The following is a 19,308-nucleotide window of genomic DNA, read 5'->3' as shown; positions in this document are numbered from 1 at the left end:
GTTGAAAAAGATCGTGCGAGCCGCAAAACTTAATCGCTCTGGCATAATTTTTTATAAGAGCGTACAATTGCTGGCGTATGCTGATGATCGGCCTTGATAACCGCGTTATTAGTTCTGCCTTTGCCAAACTAGATAAAGAAGCAAAGCCAATGGGTCTTCCACGGCCAGACCCATTCGCCAAGGACAAAACGAAATACCTCCTGTCTTCAAACAAACAGTCGGCGCACTCGCGTATCGGCACCCACGTCACTGTTGACAGTTATGATTTCGAGGTTGTAAAAGACTTCGTTTATTTAGGAACCAGCATTAACACCGATGACAATGTCAGCCTTGAAATCCAACGTAGAATCTCTCTTGCCAACAAGTACTACTTTGGACTAAGTAGGCAACTGAGCAGTAAAGTCCTCTCTCGACGAACAAAACTAACACTCTACAAGGCTCTCATCATGCCCGTCCTAACGTATGTCACAGAAGCGTGGACGAGGGCAACATCCGATGAAGTGAAGCTTGGATTATTTGAGAGAAAGAAAGGCTTTGAAAGTATTCGATGCGGAACCAGGTGATCATAGCAGAGGAAGGGAAGAGTGTCCTCTGCGTTCGAAAGATCAGATAGAGAAAGACTTGGCTTCTTTTGGAGTTTCCCAATGACGCCGGTTAGCACTAGAAAGAAGCGACCGGCGGGGTTTGGTTGAACTCGGCCAAAAATTGTCTAAGTAGTTATCGCGCCAATCAAGAAGCACGCCCCTTAAGCAGGGCGCATATACTAGTTGAGGACTCGTATATGCGTGGCTATAAATTCCCAAACCCATTAATTTTCTGTTTCCTCTTTTTCAGATAAGACTTGGAGGACTACAACTTAACTCAAGAGTCATGCAGTTATCACAACAAATCAAACTTACTTGGGAATCTTTATTTTTCGTAACTGCGCCCGTCATTCGTTTATAAGGTTTGCTGTGAGTTGAAAGCTTCAAGTGGCGACGGTAATGCAGAATCTGTTGCAAAATGCAAAAAACACATGGACAATTTATAAACTGTCCGATCTGCAGAATTTATTCAACAAGTGGAAGCGACCATTGACAAAGAGCCTTCGAAATCAATGAAGATTCGTTTTTTTTTTGACGTGATAACGTCTTATAATTCGATTTAACAGGCTGCACGCACGAAAAAATGTGTCGTTACCTTGCTCATATGTAGTTACCTTGCTCATTAGTGTTACCTTGCTCTTTAGTGTTACCTTGCTCATTAGTGTTACCTTGCTCATATTAGTGTTACCTTGCTCATATTAGTGTTACCTTGCTCTTTAGTGTTACCTTGCTCATTAGTGTTACCTTGCTCATATTAGTGTTACCTTGCTCATATTAGTGTTACCTTGCTCTTTAGTGTTACCTTGCTCATTAGTGTTACCTTGCTCATATTAGTGTTACCTTGCTCATATTAGTGTTACCTTGCTCTTTAGTGTTACCTTGCTCATTAGTGTTACCTTGCTCATATTAGTGTTACCTTGCTCATTGCATTGAATGAACTGCAAGCGAAAGCGCGGAAGGAACGGCAAAGCAAACAAAGCAAACGAACGGCAACGTTCGACATCTTGCTCTCCCCTACTTAAGTGAGCGTATATATGTATGTATATGCGCATATGTACATATTTAAATTCACGTATTTGTATTTGCATATGCCTTCTTATTGATTATTATTAATTTGATTTACTTGAAGAATTTAAAATAAAACCAAGTTTGTTAATAATACCTGTTGTTTTAATGTTATTATTATTAATTTTTTTATTATATATGAAGGAAAAAATGTATGGTAATATAATATTTACCATATACCTTATAAGATATGTTGTCTATACTAATATTATAAAGAGGAAAACTTTGTTTGTTTGGTTGTAATGAATAGGCTCAAAAACTACTGGACCGATTTTAAAAATTCTTTCACCATTCGAAAGCTACATCACGAGTAACATGGATTATATTTTATTTTGGAAATAGAGCCCGAGATATAGGTCAAAACGTGGACCCGGGTAACCTTCGGATGTGTATGTACGATATGGGTATCAAATGAAAGCTGTTGATAAGTGCTTTAATACGGGGTAATTTTCATACCTATTGATGACTAGGGTCTGGAAATATATGCCATAACGTGGACCCGCCGTGTCTTTGCACCGAATTAAACCAAACTTACACACATTGTTAAGGAGGTATTGAAGATGGTTTCCGTATAGTTTGGATACCTATTGGTAGATAGGGTCTCGAGATATAGGTCAAAACGTGGACCCGGGTAACCTTCGGATGTGTATGTACAATATGGGTATCCAATGGAAGCTGTTGGTGAATGCTTTAGTTCAGAGTATTTCCATCCGCTCCGTGACTAGGGTCTCGAGATAGAGACCAAAACGTGGACCCTAGAATGTGTTTGTACAATATGGATATCAAATGAAAGCTGTTGATAAGTGCTTTAATACGGGGTAATTTTCATACCTATTGATGACTAGGGTCTCGAAATATATGCCAAAATGTGGACCCGCCGTGTCTTTGAACCGAATTAAACCAAACTTACACACATTGTTAAGTAGGTATTGAAGATGATTTCCGTATAGTTTGAATACCTATTGGTAGATAGGGTCTCGAGATATAGGTCAAAACGTGGACCCGGGTAACCTTCGGACGTGTATGTACAATATGGGTATCAAATGAAAGCTGTTGGTGAATGCTTTAGTACAGAGTATTTTTCATGCCGCTCCGTGACTGGGGTCTCGAGATATAGGTCAAAACGTGGACCCGGGTAACCTTCGGTTGTGTATGTACAATATGGGTATCAAATGAAAGCTGTTGATAAGTGCTTTAATACGGGGTAATTTTCATACCTATTGATGACTAGGGTCTGGAAATATATGCCAAAACGTGGACCCGCCGTGTCTTTGCACCGAATTAAACCAAACTTACACACATTGTTAAGGAGGTATTGAAGATGGTTTCCGTATAGTTTGGATACCTATTGGTAGATAGGGTCTCGAGATATAGGTCAAAACGTGGACCCGGGTAACCTTCGGATGTGTATGTACAATATGGGTATCAAATGGAAGCTGTTGGTGAATGCTTTAGTTCAGAGTATTTCCATCCGCTCCATGACTAGGGTCTCGAGATAGAGACCAAAACGTGGACCCTAGAATGTGTTTGTACAATATGGATATCAAATGAAAGCTGTTGATAAGTGCTTTAATACGGGGTAATTTTCATACCTATTGATGACTAGGGTCTCGAAATATATGCCAAAACGTGGACCCGCCGTGTCTTTGAACCGAATTAAACCAAACTTACACACATTGTTAAGTAGGTATTGAAGATGATTTCCGTATAGTTTGAATACCTATTGGTAGATAGGGTCTCGAGATATAGGTCAAAACGTTGACCCGGGTAACCTTCGGATGTGTATGCACAATATGGGTATCAAATGGAAGCTGTTGGTGAATGCTTTAGTATAGAGTATTTTTCATGCCGCTCCGTGACTGGGGTCTCGAGATATAGGTCAAAACGTGGACCCGGGTAACCTTTGGTTGTGTATGTACAATATGGGTATCAAATGAAAGCTGTTGATAAGTGCTTTAATACGGGGTAATTTGTTATGTTATGTTATGTTATGTTATGTTATGTTATGTTATGTTATGTTATGTTATGTTATGTTATGTTATGTTATGTTATGTTATGTTATGTTATGTTATGTTGTGTTGTGTTGTGTTATGTTGTGTTGTGTTGTGTTGTGTTATGTCATGTTATGTTATGTTATGTTATATTATGTTATGTTATGTTAAAGTATATATTATGTTAATGTTAACTCATTCTCTATATCCATACAAAATATGTATCAAACAAATAAAATTAAAATTTTCTCTTGAAAAATGCAACCATTCAATCAGTATTTTCTTATGACGTTATCACGTTAAACTATCGTCAGTAAATCGACTTTGCAGACAACCTCTTTTTTTTTTGTTTGTTTTGTCGGGACAACTAGCAAGTGCAGCACTCAGACATTAATTAAGTCCATTGTACTACACTTGGATTCCCTTTTAATTTTCTTTAAATCTACCCGATCTCCGAAGAAATCTGAGTAGATCTTGTGGTGCCAAGGAGCCAAGATGGTCGCTTCTTAACACATCAGTGCCAAAGACCTCATACCTGATTCGAGCGAAGGCGGGACAGACACACAGGAAGTGGTTCGCCGTCTCATCCTCCTCTTCAAAAGCTGGGCAGAGTACACTGTCTGAGATGCCCAACCTTTCCATGTGCTTTGCCTACAGAATGAAGATTCTTACGAGGGAGTTTAATATTTCTAAGGGTCTTTTCCGTGGTGTTGTCCAAGAAGATCTCCGGTATAAATCCTACGATATATGCATACAGCGAGTTATCCGATCTAAACGCCGTCTAAACAAAATTAAACACCCTAAAGCTGCTGAGATGTTATCGGTTTTTTCCTCTAATTTGGATTGCGAGTGATTGCTCCTCAAATGAAGTGCCCTGTAATTTGACCTCGCCGTTTTCATTGCGGAAATATGCTCCGAGGTTAGCCAAAGCCTTCCTATGGTGTCATTTGCTGCCACATTTGGGGCCTATCGTGAAATACGAAACTGGGTTCGACCAAAGGGTAGCAATGCCCATCAATGGTTACTCAACAGGAATGAAAGCTGACTAACTTTGATGAAGCTAATCCAGAAGGTGTCATGTTTTTCACGGGCTCGGATGGAATGGAGTTGTGGTTGAGCGGAAATTTCCAATACACTCGGACCCATTGATCCATTGTACTTAAGGATTTCAGATTCGTGTAGGTTAAGATATTTTCTGCTACAGCGAGTCAATAAATTTAAGTCCTAAATTATACTCACTACTACAGCTACACCTGTATGTACAGTATGAAGGATACCATATATGGGTTCAAAATTGTTTTGAGGCTTGATATAAATCAATCTATCGTCCATACCTACGCCGCACAGATTGACAACTATGAGTACGCGCACTCTAATACCTCTGCTACCTTCGCTTGAGCAGAACGCAAATTTATTTATTTAATGTCTAGTGTGTTTATTTATGTTAACTGGCCTATAATTTTTGGCCTATTTGAACTTTCCCACATTGAGCGCGTACTAAATTTAATTACTATAATTATTACTTTATTTATTAACATTCCGTTGCACGCAATAATTACTTTTCGGCTTTTATTGCTACAATTTTCGGTTTATTGCTTGCCTATCATTAAATTTGAATGCGTAATCAGGCTTTTCTGAATTAGATAAATATTTTAGTTTTTGCTGTTCAATTCCCATTACGTTACAAATTTTGCTATAGAATTTAGTAAAATTATGCTGGCATTTTTGGTTTTCGCCATTAAAAATTTACATTTCGCATTTTACATGTGTAGGTATTTTTAAATTAAAAATATTGCAACAATAACATTTCTCGGTCGCCCGGTCGCTTTCACTTTTGGCCGTCAAAAAGTAATAATTTTTATACAACAATACTTTTTGTTGCGAAATCAGCGCTGTTTATTAACAATGCGTGCCATAAAATTGCGTGCTTTTAGGCGCAGTGTAGTTTGAGAATAGCAGTAAGTGAACACAAGGTAGGCCATCTAGCGTTTTAATTTCATTAGGCTATAAATAAAATATTCATAGATATTTTTCAATTCATTTTTTTTTATTGGAAAACCTTGAAACTAGTGGAAAAAATTCATTTGAAAAATTATTCTTTTATTTAGAAAAAATTGTGTGTTTCTTTTTTCAAAAATTTTAACACTGCAATATAAAAGGGAAACAGCAGAGAAAAGTCTTGTGCTTCAATTTCAATAGTGATTATGACAAAATATGAGATACTTTAGTTAAAAAAAATAATAATAATCGAGCGAATTAAACAAAAGCACGACTTGGTTGGCAGAAAGTAAAACTTTTTTGTGTTTTTATGGACATATTGAACTCTAAGAGGCATACCAAACATTGTTCCGTTGTATTAATATTTGTAATTTAGCATTTGATTGCCAACAAACCATCAAAAGCTTTATTCATTTTGCTTTTTCAAATTTATACCCAAAATCGAAAACAAAATTTCTTAAGAGCGATGATCGTGAAGAGAGTTCACTCAAGTTTTTGAAACCACTTTTCAATGCTCTACGGGTGAACGATATGACCAACCAACTTCACACTGCTTGTATCTGTAAACCAGCTCATGATATCAACGTCAAAATTGTTCTGATGGCAGTTCAATATATTGTTTTGTTGAATTTTTGACGTGATAACGTCTTATAATTCGATTTAGCCGGCTGCACGCACGAAAAAATGTGTCGTTATCTTGCTCAATGGCCGTTACATTGCTTGAACTGCAAGCGAGTGCGCGGAACGAACGACATAGAGGCACAATCGGCCCCCGCGTTCGGCAACGTTCGACATCTGGCTCTCTCCTACTTGAGTGAGCATATATATGTATGTATATGCACATGTGTATATAAATTCACATAATTGTATTTGTATATTCCTCCTTCCTGTGTGCATGGTAATGAACCATATCTCTGTTGAGAATAGGACGATGATAGAAAAAGTAGGAAATGAAAGGAGGTGTTTCGAGTGTAATGTGTCTTGAAAAAGCCAAATCGAGGATGGTGCCTCTTAGTGTTGTTGACTTATTAACGTCTGATACACACTCGAAATTGAATTTAAAGCTTGTCAAAAAAGTCTTGCGGTATTTTTATTGAATTTTCAATTGTTCATAAAATTGGTTATAATAATGCGATTTAAGTCAAATATGCGCCGTTTTGTTCGATCACGAGTTCCCAACGAGATGCCAACTTCATAATGCCCCTCTTATAGAAGCTCGCTTCCCTATTGTCAAAAAACTCGGAGAGCCAATTTTCACAGGACTCTCTTGTGGACAACTTCCGACTACCAAGCTCGTTCGCCATGGACAGAAATAGGTGGCAATCACTTGGTGCGAGATCCGGACTATGCGGTGGATGCAAAAGAACCTCCCATCCGAGCTCCCGGAGCTTCTGGCGCGTCACCAAAGATGTGTGTGGCCTGGCGTTGTCCTGATGGAAGACAATTCGCCTCTGTTGATCAAAGATGGCCTCTTCTGCATGAGTGCTGCATTCAAGCGGTCCAGTTGTTGGCAGTACAGGTCCGAATTGAGCGTTTGGCCATAGGGGAGCGGCTCATAGTGGATGAGAACCTTCCTAAACCTTCCTAAAACAGACAACCTCTTTTTTTTTCTGTCATGGAATTCAAACGTAATAGTGTGATTGCGTTATATTTGGCTGGGAAATCACAACCAGCCATTGTTCGTGAGCTCAGTCACCTCAAAGTGAATAAAATGTTTGTGTATCGCATTATAAAACGTTACAATGATACTGGTAGCATTGCAAAACGCTATGAAGGTGGACCAAAAAAAACTGCAACAACCCCAGAAATGGTTCGGAAAATGAAGGCTCGAGTTGAACGAGTCGAAGTGGAAGAAAAATGGCCAAAGAACTGAAAATATCGCAAGACAGGATTCGACGCATATTGAAAAATGAGCTCAAGGTCAAGGTTTACAAGTTCCGAAAAGCACACGATATGCCACTCCAGCAAAAAAAAGTTCGGTGCGAAAGAGCAAAGGAGTTGTTGCGCTTGCACGAACGTAGCCAATTTAGCAGTTCATAAACACTCAAAACGATCGTGTTTACTTGACCGAACGCTCATACGAGATTTTGATCTTACGTATGGCCACTCGAAGCAATTTCCCATCGCAAGTAATGGTTTGGGCCGCAGTGACCGCTGATGGACGCTCTCCAATCGTTTTTCTCGAGCCTGGTGTCAAAGTGAATGCGACTTATTATCGGGGAAATGTTTTAGAAGCTGAGAGCCGTGGACACGCAAACATTTCGGTGGTAGGCCAAGGACATAAAGCTCGTGTGAACAAAGAATGGTTCAAAAATCACGTTCCACACTTCATTTCGTCCACACAATGGCTTTCGAATTCGCCAGACGCAAATCCGATGCACTATTCCATCTGGTCCATTTTGGAGAGCCAGGGGCAAGAGGACTAAAAAATATGCCAGTATGGATGCGCTGAAGAAAGCGATTATACGAGAATGGGCAAAATATCTCAAGAACACATTCGTGCAGCATGCAACTAACTTTTGACCGTTTGAAGGCTATAGTCAAGGCAAACGGTGGTCATATCGAGCTAAACTGAATATATGTTAAAATTGTAATTATTTCTGAACAATTTTGTTTTTGGAATCAATAAAAATTAATTTCACACAAAAAAGTTATGATGTTTTGAAAATATCGTTCACCCGGTATACGGACATCAGTAATCGACCATCGAAGGCAAAGCGATACACGATAAATTTGATAAACTTTTTCCAAGGATTTCCAAACTAGAGACTTAAAGCTTCAGAAACGCTATTGTACATCCTTAATTGGTTGCTTGGCTGAGCTGCTGCTCCTATTTATGGTGTGAGTCTTGTGGTTTTCCACAATTGGAGGCGGACCTACAATTTTAAGCCGATTCCGAGCGGCAGATATATTTTATGAGGAGATTTTTCATGGCTTCCGATTGATAGTCACGCACAAGCTCATTCGACTATGACGGCCGCCAAATTAAATTAGTTCGGTGCAAAGAGGCATTTAAGAATTTTTTTTTTTATTTTCAGCAAATTTCCGCATTGCATATGCATTTAGCAATATTTATTTCCAAAATTTTTTCGCAAGCTTTCATTGCAAAATATTGAAAATTGAGCGTGGGACAGTGAAACTCCACAGGTTTCTCGAAAACGGTGTACATCACAACTCACAGCAGAATTATCCAAAATAGAAAATCCAAATGGATTTATTAAAAGAGAAGCTTCTCATGGTATCCCTAGAAGGATTATTTTTCGTAGCATTTCGAATTCAAAAACCGAATCTTTGCTAAAAAAAAAGAAAGCTCTCACGAAGACCAGGTAATTATATTACATAAAAGAAAAAAAATTATGTGCGAAGAAGCATTTAATGACCTTCGTTCCTCTTTTAATAAAATAAATGTTAGTTTTAATTTTTTTATTTTTTGTTTTTAGTAAATAGAATCATTCAAACCTTTAATTTAATTAGAATTAGATTAAAATTTCTCTATATTGATTACTTTTTTATACAAAATAAAAGAAATGTATTATAAATTCTGTCACAAAAATAGCGTGAATTTTTCAATAAAACGCAAAACAACTGTTTAACCATCAACATTTATTTTGTTGCCTTCAAAATAGGTTTTACGTGAAGCAGTTCACATATGCCAACGATTAGTCGAGCCATCAAAACACCTTTTGAAACGTTTGAAGAGATCTTCTTCAGATCCTTCAGCGAATTCTCCTTAATGGCCTCTATCGACCTAAAGCACGCGGCGTGGCAATTTAAGTTTTGCAAAAGGAAAAAGTCACAGGGGGCTAAATCCGGTGAATACGTTTGTTGTTCGAGGATATTTTTCGGTTTTTTGGTCGAAAAAGTGTTTACAATATGAGCCTTGTGAGACGGTGTGTTATCCTGGTGCAAGAACCATGAGTTTTCTTTCCACAAATTAGGCTGTTTCCTAAGCACATTTTCTCTCAAACGTCGCACAACTTCCAAATAATATTCTTTATTTGTCGTAGAACCCTTTGGGACGAATTCCGAGTGCACAACACCATGATAATTAAAGAAAACGAGTAGCATGACTTTCACTTTTGACCGATTTCGACGAGGTTTATTGGGTTTCGGCTCATGTTGATGCCGCCATTCAGCCGCCTGTTGACTGGTTTGCATGTCAAACTCATATACCCACAACTTATCACCTGTTATGATGCGTTGGAATTTGGTTACGGTTGGGTCCGAATTCACTGGCTCAAGCGGGCCTTCAGCCACCTTCTTCCGATGAATATTTTGAAAGAAATTCAACTCTCTTGGAACGAGTCGATGTAAAATGTGAGAATTGATTTATGAGACACGATATTTCGATATTTTTATCCAGAGTGAAAATCGCAGAGCACACCGGCAGTTGACTGATATCATTAAGGGTCCACATTAAGTGCCAAAAACAAGATTACACATGACAGATGACAATCAAACTCTGCGACACTATAGAGGACAGTTGTACCAACATTCCAGCAAAAAAATGTAGTCATATGTGTAACGCGCTTTTTTTAAATGAACAATTCCAGATACTTTTTCGACAGAATGTATATCAGATTTAAGGCAGTAGTCTGGTAACTTACACGTTTTTTGAGGCCATGTTTGGGACATTTTTTGGAAGGGAAAATAAAATTCAATCGGTTTGATTTTCTGATATGTTATTAAAGGTATCAGAAGGTGTATAAAAAAAATTTTTTTTTTTTTAATGTTTTGATACTATTTTTGTACACTGCAGCAAGCGGCAAAAAAAGAGGTACAGTGGCTGGCCGGCGTGATTTCGTCACTTGTGGTCATCTGAAACAGAAAAAACAAATTGCTTATTGATCAGTGTGCTTGTCGTTCTGGCGGGTAGTAAGATCAAATGATTTTGACGAAAAATAACAAAATGGCGGACTTCGTAAGAAAATTGCCTTTTTTAAAGTGGAAATCGGACTAAAAAATGGAAAGTTATTGACGAAATAAATTAAATCTACTACCCGCCAGAACTATTGATGTGTAGAAAAACATATCTAAATTTCAGCTCAATCCGTAGATAGAAAATTTGTTTTCACGACGGCCATCCGGAAAAACGTTGTTTTGAGAAAAACGCGTTTAAAGTTTTAGCGGCTCAGCGCGCGCAAGTACGAGCCGCTCTCATGTATGTGCTATAATTTCGTCAATATTTCGAATTTCGGTCTAAAATTTGTACAGTATATTACCAATATTTCGCACTTTCAAAATATGTAAAAAACCGAAATTCGAAATTTTCAAAATAAGTTACCAGACTACTACCTTAAAGAATACATTAAGAGGACGATGACTTTCAGAAGAATGCCTATTGAAGGCGACCATAGAAAGCGATTGTGAAGTGAAATCTATTACATTTTTTTCATTGGGGTAAAGGCATTCCATTCATGATATTGTGAGGTTAGTTCCATATATAAGCGCATAGGACCCATTGTCGCCATTCATTTTTTCAAACATTCTTTCTTCATTGCGGCTGTAATTTTTAAGCGTCAAAAATGTAGCATTGAGATTTGTGAAGTTTTCGCTCTTAAAAACGTATTTTTGAATTGTGAGAATTTATTTTTGAAGTCTCATCGAAAACTGTTTACATCATTGGACCAGGTCAGCAGAATGGAAATATAAAAAAATATAGTTTCAAACAAAAAAAAAAAGGCGTGATCTCAGCTATATAAATGCGGCCACCGTAGCTGAATGGATTGGTGCGTAACTGCCATTCAAGAGTGCGTAAGTTCGAATCTCCGTGCATGAAACAGCAAATGATGCCCCTTGGTAGGCAATGACAAACCTCCGATTGTATTTCTGCCACGAAAAAGCTTCTCTTAATAAAGTAAATGCCATTCAGAGGGGACATAAAACTATAGGTTACTCTATTTGGGGAACAACATCAAAATATGAGTATATATATATAATTGGCGCGTACACCCTTTTTGGGTGTTTGGCCGAGCTTCTCCTCCTATGTGTGGTGTGCGTCTTGATGTTGTTCCACAAATGGAGGGACCTACAGTTTCAAGCCGACTCCGAACGGCAGATATTTTTATGAGGAGCATTTTCATGGCAGAAATACACTCGGAGGTTTGCCATTGCCTGCTGAGGGGCGACCGCTATTAGACAATTTTTTTTCTTAATTTTGGTGTTTCATCGAGATTCGAAACGACGTTCTTTCTGTGAATTGCGAATGGTAGTCACGCACCAGGAACAACATCAATACGTACACCACAAATAGGAGGAGGAGCTCGGCCAAACACCTTACAGAAGTGAACGCGCTAAATATTTCCTTTTTTTAATTTTTAACACAGTCAACTATATTTTTTTTTAAGTCACAGTATCTTGAAGCACAACCATTTCTTTGGAAACCTATTTTTACTGTTAAACCTGCCTATCTCGCAAACCTGGCTTGATGGGGCAATTCTGTTGCAGATTTGGATTCAGCAACTCGAAAGTCTTACGAAAATTGTAGTCTGGTTCTTGGTTTTAAGTGTCAATCAAATTTTTGCCGGCCTGTTGCGCTTACTACCCTTAAGGGAAGGGTGGGAATGGGAATAAGGCATTAAAGAGCAGAGCAAATCCATCCATGAATACACAGATGACTCAAAGTTCTATGGGAAAGTAAGGGCAGTTGTATATTTCAAACATCTGAAGATCTTTTTTACGGACTAGTGCTTTGTTGTTCAGGCTGAATTGTGATGCAGCGCCTGATGCTGATATTTATATTTTCACTGACAACCAGGCGTTAAAATCTCTCACAAGACACTTGACAGCCTCCACGGTAGTAATGGAACACCGTACATCTCTTAATCTTAATAATGGGATGCCTGAGGCATTTCGCTCAAATGTAACATGGCCACTGCGATATGGAATAGACTCGAAGAACTAGTAAAACTCAACACCAAACTGCCCACTGAGTGCACAGATAATAACATAGGTAGACCCTTACAGATAGGCGAACTAACTATTTTTGAGAAATTTGTAAGACAAGCAAATGCAAGGTGGCATATCGAACCCGTCTACGGAAATACCCGACATTTGTGGCCGACTCTTAATGCTAAATGCACAAAATCTTTGCTGAGATAAAATAAACATAAATTGATTTCCATTATAACGGTACCAACGGAACTAATAGGCAGACACGCCCAGAAGCTAGGCACGCAGACATATGACTTTCGCCGTAGCCGCTAAGATGAAGACGAAACGATTCTGAACCTTTTATACCACTCACCTGCTCTATGCGAATGAAGGCTCTCCACTTTAGGTAGAAAATTCTTTAATGAGTTGGAATATCTCACCACAAATCTTCTACTGCTTTGGACCAATTAAATATAAGCCTAAATATGTCGCATAGTGGGTAATCGCTACAACCCAACCTATTCAGGGACATCTCCCCCCTATGCACCATACGCTGATACAAACTGCAACCAAATGTTAGCTGTGTGTTAATAAATTTATCAAAAAACGCGATAACACCAAAACAGTCACCATTTCCCGAAACAAAAAAAAAAATTGGTGTGAGAGTAATTTTCTTAGTTGAATTAAAATAACGCATTTTTTGCTCGCTGCTATCTTACTTTACTTCGCCTTTGCGTCAGTTCCTATACAAAAATAAAAAAAGCAAATAAAAATAAAAGCAAAAAGTTTCCATCAACTTAAAGCAAACTTCTTTCCTTTCGTGTCCTTCCTTTTCTGTCCGTTAGCAAAACTTGCTTTCGTTGTGCATTGCTACGGTCAGCACTTCGCAATTTTTGTGCACCGGACCGACGACACACAAGGATGCTTAGAAAAACAATGAACTCGTCCTTGAAACGGAGAGTGAGCGGTAAATGAAATGTTTTGAGAAAGGGTAAATAAATGAAGGCGATAAATAAAGTAAAAGAATATTTTCAAAGTTTATTTAAAGCTGGCGACAACTATGCTTCTTCTTGCTTTTTCAAAGTATTGCATAGCAACATTTTTATGGACAGAGAATATTAAAACTTTGTACAAATATCGATTTCCGCAACTACCTCCGCAGTTTTTTTAAACAAGTTGACGATTACTCAACCATGGCGGACGAGCGTGTGGCGCCGTTGGCCGAGATGGTAAAACCCAATTCATTAAAATCAACTCTCCAGCGCTTTCGACAACTAAAGTATTTAAAAAATTAGTCTGAAGAAATTTTTTTTTTAAATTATTCATTTCTAAGGTTCTGCTAAATCAAATCAGTTGGGACTTAAAGCAGCCCTTACTGGACATTCAATTTACTCGTTAAATGCTATTTTCTGATGAGGCACAATTTCATCTTAGCAGCTAAATCCAAAAATCACATCTGGAGTGCGGAAAAACTGCAACACGAAAAATTGGAGTTTGAAGTTTTGGCAGCGTTGACCCATTTTTTTCGAAAATACTGCTGAAAATGCCAATTCGATCAGTAGTAGCCACTACAAAGCCATAATTGCCGATTATTTGTGAACTAAAATTCAAGCTATGAATTTGTGCGACCTTTGACTTACGCAGTGCTGGTGGCCAATCGATGACTCAAAATCTCGTATAAACAATCGGTCAAGTAAGCCCCAACGTTTTGGGAGTTTACGAATTGCTCAATTCGAAAAATTTTCTCGTTAGAAAACACAATGTTCAGAAATTGACCGGTGTCGGCCAAGCGAGCCAACTACTCCGCTCTCTCGAGTCTGACTTGTTGCTGCTTTGATGTGAGATCATGCGCCTTTTGGATCTTGTATGGCCTGACCTTGAGATCATTTTTCAGTCTGCGGTGGATGTTACGGTCAGATATTTTCAGTTCTTTCGCCATTTGATTGGCACTTCGTCGGTGGTCGGGGATTTCGTTCAAGTCGCTACTTCACTTTTTGAATAGTTTCACGTTACGTTGCAGTCTTTTGATGGTCCCCTCCATGGCGTTTCGCGATGCTACCAGTATCATGGTAACGAGTGAGGGTGCAATAAAGAAACACTTTATTTACTTTAAGGTGCTCGAGCTCTCGAACAATCGCTGGTTGTGATGCCGGTTGGGCATCCATTACTGATTTTCTTTTTTCGCGTTTAGTCTCGACAGCTGAGGTGCGAGGGGTCTGAAGTTGGTTTCACTTCGAGTGCTGGACCCTGTATTATTACTATTGTTATCAAAAGGATTTGATATAATCTTATCAAATAGTCTTTTTCTCATCAGATTTTAAAAAATATTTCGTTGCACGAGTTTACAAGATCGGACCGTGTTGTGTTTCTACTAGTCCTTTATAGACCCTTAAAGAAAATATTAATGGTAACTTAGGTTAAAGGCAAATTTAATTTTTTGTGATAATATAGAAAGTTGCTCCAATATTCAACATCGCTCTCTTGTATAAACAGCCATACCGCGCAGTCTTACCTGTACACTGAGCGACAATGTCGAATTTTTTTAAAGTGTCTGAATAGAAGTACAAAAACAGTTTGGCCATTTCCATATTTAATTATTATTAATTTTGAAGTGAAACTTCCTTACGCGCGTCAGAGTATAATTTCAAGGCCGTGGCACACGAGCTAGCGTTATGAAAAACCGTCACGAAATGTATAAGCCTACGGCATACAAACTTTTCTCTTTCTCCGCTTTGTGCGGTGCTTTGTAGTCGTTAGTAAAACAGCAGGGTGGCTTTCTGTAATTCGATACCTCGATACCTCGATTATCGTTTTTGCTCTCTCTGACAAAAAATGTCGTAGCGTTATATCGAACGTTCGATAGATACAGCTCGACACCACTTTTGATATCGGTTTTCATTTTCCCAGCTGTAGCCGAATGGGTTGGTGCGTGATCACCATTCGGAATTCACAGAGAGGTCGTTGGTTCGAATCTCGGTGAAAGCAAAATTAATAAAAACATTTTTCTAATAGCGGTCGCCCCTCGGCAGGCAATGGCAAACCTCCGAGTGTATTTCTGCCATGAAAAAGCTCCTCATAAAAATATCTGCCGTTCGGAGTCGGCTTAAAACTGTAGGTCCCTCCATTTGTGGAACAACATCAAGACGCACACCACAAATAGGAGGAGGAGCTCGGCCAAACACCTAACAGAAGTGTACGCGCCAATTATTGTATTTTTTATTTTTTTTTTATTTCTTCAAAATGTAAGTTACAAATTTAATTTTTTTTTTTTAATTCTAAGTTTTATATAATATAATTATTTGCATAGATCTCAACAAACAAACGCTGCTCAACTAATGGTAGAATATATGGAAAAGCACGATTCATTAGCTAAAAATAGCTTAGAGAGCGCAGCTATGGGATAAGCTAACGGAATTGTTAAATAGTAATGGACCTCCCATGAAGCCAACACAAGGATGGCAGAAAGTTTGTTTTAACACTTACCATTGCTTTTAAACATTTTTCAATTGTGGTAATAAATTCTTGTAATACCCCCCTAGGTATGGACTGACTACAAGTACAATGCAAAACGCAAGCTTACCCAGCGCATGAAAAGCATGACGAAAACGGGTGGTGGTGCGTATGATGCGGTTTCATTGAATCATATGGAGGAACGGATAATTGCCGCAGCCAAAATAAGCGAGCATATATCGGGAGTACCAGGCACAACTTCATATGGTTGCCATACAGACGGACCTAGCTGTTCTACTGCGGCTCCTCAAACCAATCATCGAACCATTTTTTTGGCTTCTTCGTGAGAATTGAAGCGCTGCTCGGAAAGTGCGTGGCTCATCGATGCAAACAAATGATAATCGGAAGGCGCCAAGTCTGGCGAGTAAGCTGCATGTATCAGCGGTTCCCAATCGTACGTCTCCACCAATTTCCGGGTCGCTCTTGTTCGTTGTGGCGGTGCATTGTCATCAAGAAAAATTACTTTGTGACGCCGATTGGCATATTCTGGGCGTTTTCGGTGTATAGCGCTATTACAATCGGCCAATTGTCGTTGGTACCGTGCACCGTCAACTGTTTCACCTGGTTTTAACAGCTCGTACCAAATCATACCACGCTGATCCCAGAAAACGCTCAGCATTGCTTTGCGGTCAAAGCAATTTGGTTTGGACGTTGTTTCTGGCTTGTGGCCGGGCGGACCATACGATCGTTTACGCTTGAGATGACACCCATTTTTCATCACCCTTAACGATTCGATGCAAAAAAGACTTTCTTTTGAACCGAGAGAGCAGCATTTCACAAGTGGGTTTTCGGTTCTCTTGCTGCCTTTCAGTTAGTTCATGCGGCACCCATCTTCCGACCTTTAAAATCATGCCCATGTCTTTCAAACGTTTGGAAGTGGTTTTTTGGGTCACTCCCAACTGCTCTGCCATCATTTCTTGCATTTGACCATCATCTTCATGCAACAATGCTTGCAATTCGGCGTCCTCAAACTTTTTCGGTGGCCGGCCAAGGCCCTCGTTCTCCACGCTAAAATCACCACTTCGAAATTTTTCAAACCACCTGAAGCACTGTGCTCTACTTAGAGCATGCCCCCCATAAGCTTCTATAAGCATTTGATGAGCTTGAGAAGCGTTTTTCTTCAATTGATAACAGAAAATCAACGATGTCCGCAAATCGTAGTTTGAAGGCACGAAATTCGACATTTCTAAGAGCGACAAAAATGCATTGTTGTATGAAACGTAACAAACAATGAACTGAATATTGTTGACAGATGACGGACGAAAAAAACAAGAAATTTGGGAAGGTTTAAAAATACGCCTAGCGACATCTGTGGACTAATAGCTGGAAGTATCATTTCTAAGCTATATATCCTATTTCAGTTACCACTAACCGATTGTGTCCACTGCTCCTATTGTACCATCAATTCAAAATGTACAGGCTATTGAAGCACCGACTAATGTACAAATTTCAGAAATACATGAATAATAATATTATCCACTATTAATGCATGTAATTTTATAAAAAATCATTTCAATCCTCATTAAAATATTTAAATTTAATCCAGAAGTTAAGAAGTTTCCCTTCAAATATGCCCACATAGTGCGGCTGGCCTTTGTTTTTTTTCATTTTTAATTCACTTTTAAAAACATTCTTGCCTTTAGACCACCCGGTGTGCGGAGTTCAGAAAACTTTCACAGTTTTCGAATTTAAATTTAATGCATGTAAAACATACCAAAACATTTTAGCAACAACAGTTAGCTTATTGTTATTAAAATTTCAAACAAAAAGTTGTGCTGTAGTTGAAAAATTGCAATTTTTGCTTAACATTTAGCTTTTGTGGCGCTTATTGTTATTTTATTGTTAGTTGCATGCAATTTTATACAATTTTTGTTATTTTCCTAACGTTTCATGTGTTGAAAATTTGTTTGTTTCATTGAAGTTCAAGTATTTTGGAATTGGCTACAACTGCAACTCTTCTGTATGGGGCATTCATATTTGTATGTGCATATATACATACATATGTATACGCTTGTATGTGTGGGTGTTTGATTTTCTGTTATATCATAAAGGGTGGTTAAATTTCATTTAAACGTCAACGACACCGTTGGACTTCTGTCTTCGGGGTTATTTGAAAGAAAAGGTGTACGTCGATAAGCCAGCAACAATTCAAGAGCTAAAGGATGAGATAATTGCACATTAACGGCATAGAACCTCAAGTATGCCTCAGCGTCATCGAAAATTTAGACCATCGGATGGAGGTGTGCCGCCGAGGTTGCGGCGGCCATTTGGCCGATATTTTATATTGTTCCGTACGAAATTGAGCCATGCCAATATTATCACAATAAAGAGAAATTACAATAATTTCGTAAAACAAATGTATTTTGTTGAAAATCAACAGCGGCCCTTGAAACTTAACCACCCTTTATATGTGTGGACAGGTAAAGTGTTGCCGGAATCAGCTTTCTGCTGCTGCTGCTTGTTTTTTTTATCGACAGGTGTGTGCGATATTTTGTTTTCTTTTAATGCTATTACATTTCCTAATATTTCATTGTTGCTTGTGTTTACATTTCCCTATTGTGGAAAAGCTCACGTTTCAGCTGCTTCACTGCACTACCTATTCTACTCATTCTCAGCTGTGTGCTGGCGCTTGTTGCAGAAATATGTGGCAAACAATTCTGCAAATTGAAATTTTCACACTGAATTGTTGATGCGGTAATAAGACTCTGCAACTTTGAGTTTTTGTATAAGATTGCTCCCATAAATAAGTAAATATTTTTAGCTTTTTTCATATATTTTATTCATAAAAATGAGAAATACTATACTTAAAAATAGACGCGCCCACTAAGGTGCATACCTGTATAAGGGCACATAAAAGGAAATGAAAAGCACGTTCAATATTCTAATGAATAGTAAAAAAACAAAACGAAATATAAAAATAAAAAATGTTTCAATGAAAAGTAAAACATATCCAAGTCACAATAGAACAAAAAAACAAAATTGAATTTGACTTAGACTCGTCGCGAATAAAAGGAAATAAAAGGACTTCAACATTCTAAACGAAATAGTAAAACAAAAATTTTATGAAAAAATAAGTAAATCCAAATCACAATGCACATTAGGTCAAATGACCGTTTTTGCTGGGCAAAAGTGATAAGAATGAAAGTGCCGTTTTGCTTTTGTTGTTATTGTTTTGTAATTAGAAATACTTCGAAACAAAGGTACGTAGATTTTATTTTCAGTTAATAAAAAATACCGTTACACAGGCGCGCGTCAAAGTCAATTGACGTAATTTTTCGTATAAATTT

Source organism: Anastrepha obliqua, chromosome 4 (genome assembly GCF_027943255.1).
Source record: "Anastrepha obliqua isolate idAnaObli1 chromosome 4, idAnaObli1_1.0, whole genome shotgun sequence".
NCBI lineage: Eukaryota > Metazoa > Arthropoda > Insecta > Diptera > Tephritidae > Anastrepha > Anastrepha obliqua.
The sequence above is the reverse complement of the archived record's forward strand: the minus strand, read 5'-3'. Positions refer to the sequence as shown.